The 7,452-nt window shown below is 43.4% G+C and overlaps 1 protein-coding gene across 12 annotated transcripts in view; it reads left to right on the top strand.

The window, feature by feature from the left end:
- The first annotated feature begins 287 nt into the window (after nucleotides 1–287).
- Nucleotides 288–7,452, top strand: part of LOC105479408 (myocyte enhancer factor 2A) — a 164,363-nt gene continuing 157,198 nt past the window's right edge. For 2 of the 12 annotated variants that reach the window (XM_011737346.3, XM_071100585.1), the window contains exon 1: nucleotides 290–870. The gene's annotated coding sequence lies outside the window, so the exon portion shown is untranslated. Of the gene's footprint in view, nucleotides 871–7,452 lie in introns of all 12 variants that reach the window. The other 10 variants (XM_011737349.3, XM_071100590.1, XM_011737351.3 and 7 more) reach the window with 7 other exon arrangements.

Raw genomic sequence — 7,452 nt, 5'->3', positions numbered from 1 at the left:
GGGAGGTCGAGAGCGCCTCGAGGGAGGGAGGGAGGGGGCTGGCCCAGGGACCCGCCTGGTCCCGGACTCTGGGCGGCCGCCGGCCTCACGCCCCGCCCCCGCCCCCGGGAGCCCCGCCCCGCCGCGGCGCCCCGCCCCGCTCCGCTACGCAGCCTCACCGCCCGGCCGCCCTGCGGGCCACGCGCGGCGATTTGCCACGCGCCGCGTCACCGGGCCGCTCCCGGCTTGGGCTCCTGCGGGTCGGTCAGGGAGGCGGCGGCGGCTGAGCGGGGGCGGCAGGGCGCGACGCCGCCTGGCCGCCCCGCCCTGGGAGGCGCCTGGGCCCTCATCAAGTGACCAGTATCCCTTCCAGGAGAACACGGTCCTTCAGAGGGAAGCGAGCTCCAACCCGCGGCCCCGGCGCCAAGCCGCCGTCATCTCCTTCCTGTGCCGGGTGATCGTCTCCTCACCCACCCGGAAAAACATAGTCCGCCCCCACGTCCTTGTGGAATAGCGCCCGCTTCCAAGCACTGTGACTCTCTTTGCCCTACCGTTGTCTTTCCTATTCCAGCTACTCTAGAATCCACCGAGAGGATAATTCAGCCCTGAAAAGAAACTGATCGGGAGAAGCGAGGAAGGCAACCCAGGAGGGAGGGGAAGACAGGGCTGGCGGAGGGACACCGAAGCAGAGGCCGTAGTGCGCAAGCGCACCACAGAACGAGTTCCGGTCTGGCCGGGGCCTGTCTCCTAAAAATAGCCCCGGTGTGGGGATCCGTGCGCGGATATCCCGGCGAGTCCCGGGCTGAAAGAGGCGGCTCCGGGCGGCGCGGAGCGCTGGTGGCGGGCCCGGGCTGCGGCGTGTGCGCGCCCGCCAGCTAATCCAGAGACACGGTGAGGGCCGCGGGCAGCGGGGCTCGGTCCGCGGCGCCGGCAGTGCTGGAGGGGGGCGGTGTCTCGCTTAGGGGGCCGTGTCTCGCTTAGGGGGCCGAGTAGGGGTTGGGGTGGGGGTGCTGGGGTGGGGGACGGCGCGGCAGAGAGGGTCGCCCGCGGGGCTCCGGGGACCCCTGGACAAGGCCATGTCCGGCTTGGAGGGGGCCAGGATCGTGGCCGCGCGTCGGCAGGGCGGGTAGGGTGCTGGGAGGCGGCGAGGGGTGGTCGGGTCGGGGTCGGCGCTGAGGAGCTAGGCGCCCGGGGAGGTGGGGGCGGGGTGCCCCGAGGGCGGGCCGGGGGGCTGGATGGGGCTCGGCTGGGCGGCTGGATGGGGCTCGGCTGGGCGGGCCGAGGGCAGCTCAGCGGCGCGGGCTGGTGGCAAGCAGCCTCCCCGGGCGCGCACCGCTTGGGGCCGGGGGGCGGTGGTGGACGTCGCCTCCTTGAAAGTTGAAGGAGTTCTCTGGGGCCCCCGGAGCTTCTCCGGGGCAGTGCTCCCCGAGGGCCCTTTCCTTCCCCTTTTCCCTCCAAGTCCGGGGGTCTCCCTGAAGGGATTAGCCCCAAGTGCGGGGGGCCTTCTTCCCTGTTGGACTTGAAGAAGTTCACCCACTTCTGCTTTGGGAGAAGATTGGTCTAACGGGGCGGAACGCTTAGGTACGAATTCTGTGAGTGTGTAGATGTCAGTGGCGGTGTCGCTGTTTGCGGCGGACACCTGCGCTTGCGGACGCCCGATCGTGCAGGGAGACGTCGCGGGCACAGAGGGGCTGCACAGGGAACCGCTGGCTGCCCCCTGCCATTCAGGTAGATCCCAGCACGCAGAAAGATTTTTTGTGTTAGAAACTTTGCTTTTTGGCTTGATTTCATGCCTTTGAGCAGTGAGGTTTCTTAAAGTAAGTGAGATAGCGCAAACAAGTTTGGAAAAGGTGAGCAATCCTGAATAAGAAAACAGTTTTTCTTTAAAAGTGTAACTGTAGAATTGTTGCTCACATCTGAAATAGATTCCTGAGCTGTGAAGCGAGCCTCCTGTTATGGTCCAGCAGGGAACCGTGTGTAGCTTGACTGTAATGTAGTGTTAACCTGCGTTTTAGTTTACAGTGAGATTGGGCTTCCAATAAATGCCCTGTTAGGCCTGCCGTGATGTATTAACAATAGCATATGTATTTTTAAACAAACATTGTCTAACATTTTTTTCGGGTTTTTAGCACAGTATGTTTCCCTTGTGTCTTGTATCATCTATTACTATATGAAGAGGAGGTTCTCTAAAGCTGTAATTAGGTGTACATTACCCAAGAGTACTTTCCCTTTAAGAATCCAGCTGTGTTGTTTTGGCAACTGCTAAGTACTCTAGTTGTCAGTTTTAAGATCTGTGGTACCTTGGCAGTTCTTGAACAGTCTGTGGAAAAGGTAAACAAAATAGTTCTTTTTTAAACATACAAAAATGACATTTCTTTTAATATGAATTTAGGAAGTGAGGATAAAAATAACTATTGTGCCTTTATGGCTTTTGTATGTACAATTTTTTTTTGGTGTGTGAATTTTTTGGAGAGCTCAGTCTCTATTTCTTTTTCTGTAAATTACAACTTTTAGGGACTCAAAAGTTTTCACTAAAGCAGATGCCGATTTAGATTCGTTTATATTAAATGTCATAAACACACGTATGTTTATCATAAAACATTAAGATCAGTATTTGTTACATATGGTGATGCATTAATTGACAATAGAATCACCTTTATTTTAATTCTCAGTGAGCATTGTTGCAAAAAGTTGTGATAATGGTGTTATAATAATCAAAAGTACTCTGAAGAGCTAAAACTGGTGATTTGAATGATTGTAGACTCTAGATTAACAATTTTGTTGAAGAGTATGCTTCCAGTAGCTACTTAGTGAAAACAGTGACTGTGAAGTAATGGTGACCTCTCTAAACGCAGTTATTTGCTTCCCTATTTCCTTTGATTCACACTATGGTTATATATAAAATTGTGGTTTTATTTCATAGTAGAACAGAAGTGTTAAAATTACACTTAACTCTTGCCTTCAAAAGTTTTTTAAAAAGTTACATTCTGAGGGGTGTTCAGTGGAAGGAAAATAGCTTATTGAGGCCCAGAAATAATTGTAATGTCACCATGTTGAATTATGGTTTGAGAACAATTTCCTTCTGTATTCTTAGAGTTTGTTTTCATGTGGGCATGTGCGACAAAGATTGTTTTTTTGTAAATGCAGTTGGAAATAATCTCCTAAAAATGTTGAGTTGTTTCAAATGGTGATGTTATGTTTTTCAAAGCCATTTCATTACAATTTGCCTTTTCCATCTAGAATACATTGTGGGTTAATATTAATTTTATTAATATTCCAGCAATAGTAGTGTCATCCATTAATTGCCTACCAGAAAGAGGAGTATTGAATTATATTCTGAGGTTGGTTAAGTAATTATGGAAATGTTTATTAGAATATGATTTTGGAGTTTGAAATAGTCTAGTTAAATATTTGCAGTAGATTTGTGTTCTGATTTAGGAGGAAGAAGCCGTAAACAAATTTGTTACTGAAAAGTAGCATGCTTGTCAGTTTTGGAAAACCATCTTTTTTCTTCCCTTTGCTGCTTTTAGTCTGGCAAGAAGAATGTGGTGTAATATACCATGATAATGGGCCTGGATTTGGGGGCATTTCTGATTTCAAATATTCTGTCTTGTCATAAGACCATGCACCGGTTACTCATGGTACATATGAATGTTTCAAAGTCTAGCCGAAGTTTTTTTTATGCAATGACACTATGAGAAAACTGGTTGTGGACCGAAAATGATCACTATTTATTTTTTCTAGATAAGAAAGAAAATCTGTGGATTCTTAGTAAATGGAGAAGTGAGTGCCTTCTCTGCTAATGTTTAAATAATAAGTGTAAATATGAAAATCAGATCACCCTTTAAGCTGGATAACCTCAAGCAAGAGAATGCTTCAACATATGCTGATTTGCAAGCCCCAGTAAAGGAAGGCTGCTTGACTCTAGTCAGATCTTGATTCAGATCCAGCTCCACTGCTGACTAAGTTGAGATATCTCCTGTAAAATGAGATAGAATTACATTACCTGTCCCTTGTTGGAATTAAATGAGATAATGAGTGTAAAATTCTAGCGCACTGCCTGAAGCTTAATGTGCAAAAATGTGTGTTGCTTGATCTCTCTGCATCCCTTCTGGCTGAAGATTATATAGGTACCCTGCCCAGTACCTATACGTTTAGTGTTTGTGACCAAAAGGATTTCGTATAGTGTATCAATAGAGAATGCTTATGTATTTGTTTTGGATAAAATATCCCAGCATCCTAAATTCATTGTCAGATTATACATAAAATACTTGATTGGCTGTTTTAAAACATTAGAATTTTGATCTTCAACCATAGTTTGTTTCTAATCTCCATAGTCTCCCCAAATATTTTTCTAAAGGTTCAAGTTAAATAGAAATAGTTTCCCAATCTTCAGTGAATTCTGTCTTTTAGGGATTGTCTGTGGGAGTGGTCTCTAAGATATGGTATTTAAAATTTAAAATTAGAAGAATACTTTTGTAATCTACCTTGAATAGGTATTTTAAAATAGCTTTATCTACTGAAGAAAAGTTTTTAAATATTTTAATATTGAAGGTTATTTTCATATTTTAAAGTAACTTCTTTAACAGTTAATCTGTAATTTTTTAAATACTTTTATTTGGTGTGAAATTAATGATTTTCTTTGTGTATAGTCTATCTGTGTGCCTTATAAGAAATGGACCTTGTGTCCGGTTTATTATAATTAAGAGTGTAAATCCATTTGTTAATTAGTAAGTCTTACACATAGCACATGATATAGGTTGGTTCTTATTTAATAAGTACTAAATTTTTATATAGAGGCTTTATTTATACTTTAATAATTAATATTTATATTTACTGAATTTAATTGATGTTTACTGAATTTAATGTCTTAATTATCTTAGTCAAGATGAAATCATAAGCATATGATTTAAAAATATTAGCTCCTTTTGAGGTGGAATACCATATTTCAACATTGGTGTATGAAGGCAGGTAATTTACTTCATCATTATTTTAACAAGTGATGTTGATAAAAGCCAGAGGAACAAACATGGGCGAAAAACATATTAATTAATCAAATGTCTAGTAAATACCAACCCGGGCATGTCTTTTTGTGGTTGTCTTGAATTAATACTAATTTTATTTCCTTACACAAAAATATAAACTTCAAAAACAAAATAAACAGGAAAAAATAGAACAAAGCAAAAACAAAACAAAAAACTTTAATACATGGACTTAAAAAATTCTCACCATTATTAAAATTATATGCTTGAGAAATGTTTTCAGCAGTGATCAGTAAGTGTATACTGCATGAGCTGGACGTTTTTACTTCGTTACTTGTGTGACCAGCAGCATGCATGTGCAGGTTGACTTGGATTCATTTGAGGCATGATTTGTGACACTTGGAACAAAGGGCTGCTTCCCGTTCGACCTGGTAAGAGAACTTGTAACTTTTGGGCTTAATAAAACAAGCTGCTCTTGCATTGAGTAATACTATATTAGCCTGTTTGACCTCTCATCCTCATCCTTAGCTGTCCATCTTCTACATAGAAATTGGAATTATATTTCTAGAATTCAGATCTATGTGTCATTTCTTCTTAAAGAAAAAAAAAAACAACTTTGAAGGCATATGAGATCAATAGAGAGGCAGTAATGTCAGGGATAGAAGATTGGCCTATAAAATCAGACTTCCTGGCTGGGCGTGGTGGTTCATGCCTGTAATCCCAGAACTTTGGGAGGTGGAGGTGCGCGGATCACCTGAAGTCGGGACTTCGAGACCAACCTGGCCAACATGGCGAAACCCTGTCTCTACTAAAAATACAAAAATTAGCTGGGCATAGTGGCTCACACCTGTAATCCCAGCCACTCTGGAGGCTTAGGCACGAGAATCGCTTGAACCCAGGAGGCAGAGGTTGCAGTGAGCCGAGATCACGCCACTGCACTCCAGCCTGGGTGATGGAGTGAGACTCTGTCTCCAAAAAAACAACAACAACAACAACAACAACAACAACAACAACAGACTTCCAATCCTAAGTTAAAATACCTACTGTGTTCTTATTTAGCTACTTACACTTTGTGTTCTTTGGCAAGTTCTTAGGATTTTTGAGGCTTAGTGTATAAAATAGTAATTATAACATTATTTCATATGGTTTTTGAGAGGATTAGATGAGGTGTGTATTATAAAGTGCAGTGCCTGGTATATAACCTGCATTAATTTTCCTCCTACTATTACTATCATTACTGCTACTGCTATTGCTATTAGTCATGGCTCACTTTATAATATGATTCCGTTGTATCTTTTGAGGCTCATTTTCAGCCATCACCTTTCAGTTTCTATGCCCTAGTCAAAGCCAACTATTAGTGCTAATCTGAAAAGGCTATGTGTTTTCATGCTGATGACTACTACTGTTATTTCTCCAGCCCAGACTTCTCTTGAGTTTGATATTCACTTGGAAGTCTAGTTGGAATCTCAGATATAATATAAATGATATAGCTAAAATATAGCTATATTTTTCCTCTCCCCTAGCCGCCTTCCTACCTCTAAACCCTGGTGTTTCTGCTGGCATTCCCTATATCCATAAATGGCAGTACCTAAGCCAAAAACTTACGATATTATTCTTGATTCTTTCCATTTCTCTTAAATCCAATCTATCCCCATGTCCTGTTGTACCTTCCCACTTTATCTTGAGCAGTCCACTGCTCTTAGTCTTCATTGCCACCTCTTTATTTTAAGCCATCATCCTCTTGCATGAAATACTGCAGTAATTTTCTAAGTGGGCTTATTTCTCTTCTTGCTCCACACAAGTTTTTTTTTTCCTTCACACAGCAGCCTAAGAATCATTTTAAGAGTCTACATTGGATCATATCATTTTTCTGCTTAAAATCTTCCAGTGACTTCCCATTCCTCTCAAAATCAAGGCTGTCCTCCATTCTGTGGCCGAAATGGCCCTGAATGATCTTTCTCCTTCTCATCATTCTTCCCCTCATTCATTGGATGCCAGCCACGAAGGCCTCTCAGTGTTTCTTAAATGCACCCTTTCTTTTAGGGCCTTTTGCACTTTTTGTACTCCCTCCTTGGGATATTCTTCAAATGTCTGGCTTGGCCAAACGCTTTGGAGCTTGGCCCAAATCTCACTTCTCACTCAGAGGCCTAATGTGACCATCCTATTTAATATTGCACTCTACCATTTTACTCTCTTACACAGATTATTTCCTTCAAGACAATTGTAATTTGTGTATACCTGGTTTGCTTAGTTATTGCTTATTTATGGTATTTGTCCATTACCTGAATATTAACTCCATGAAGGCAGAGGCCTTGTTCATCTTATTCTTAGCTGTATCCCCAGGCATTAGCATGCTGCCTGGCACTTGGAAGATAGTAGATATTTGATGCTTCTGTATCTTTGTTCATGTTTTTGCCAATGATCGGAATGCTGTCTTGCTCACACAGTAATAGTTATTGAACTACTTATCCTTTAAGTCTTGGCTCAAATG

Source organism: Macaca nemestrina, chromosome 7 (genome assembly GCF_043159975.1).
Source record: "Macaca nemestrina isolate mMacNem1 chromosome 7, mMacNem.hap1, whole genome shotgun sequence".
NCBI classification, from domain to species: domain Eukaryota; kingdom Metazoa; phylum Chordata; class Mammalia; order Primates; family Cercopithecidae; genus Macaca; species Macaca nemestrina.
This window is presented reverse-complemented; position numbering and strand designations above follow the sequence as displayed.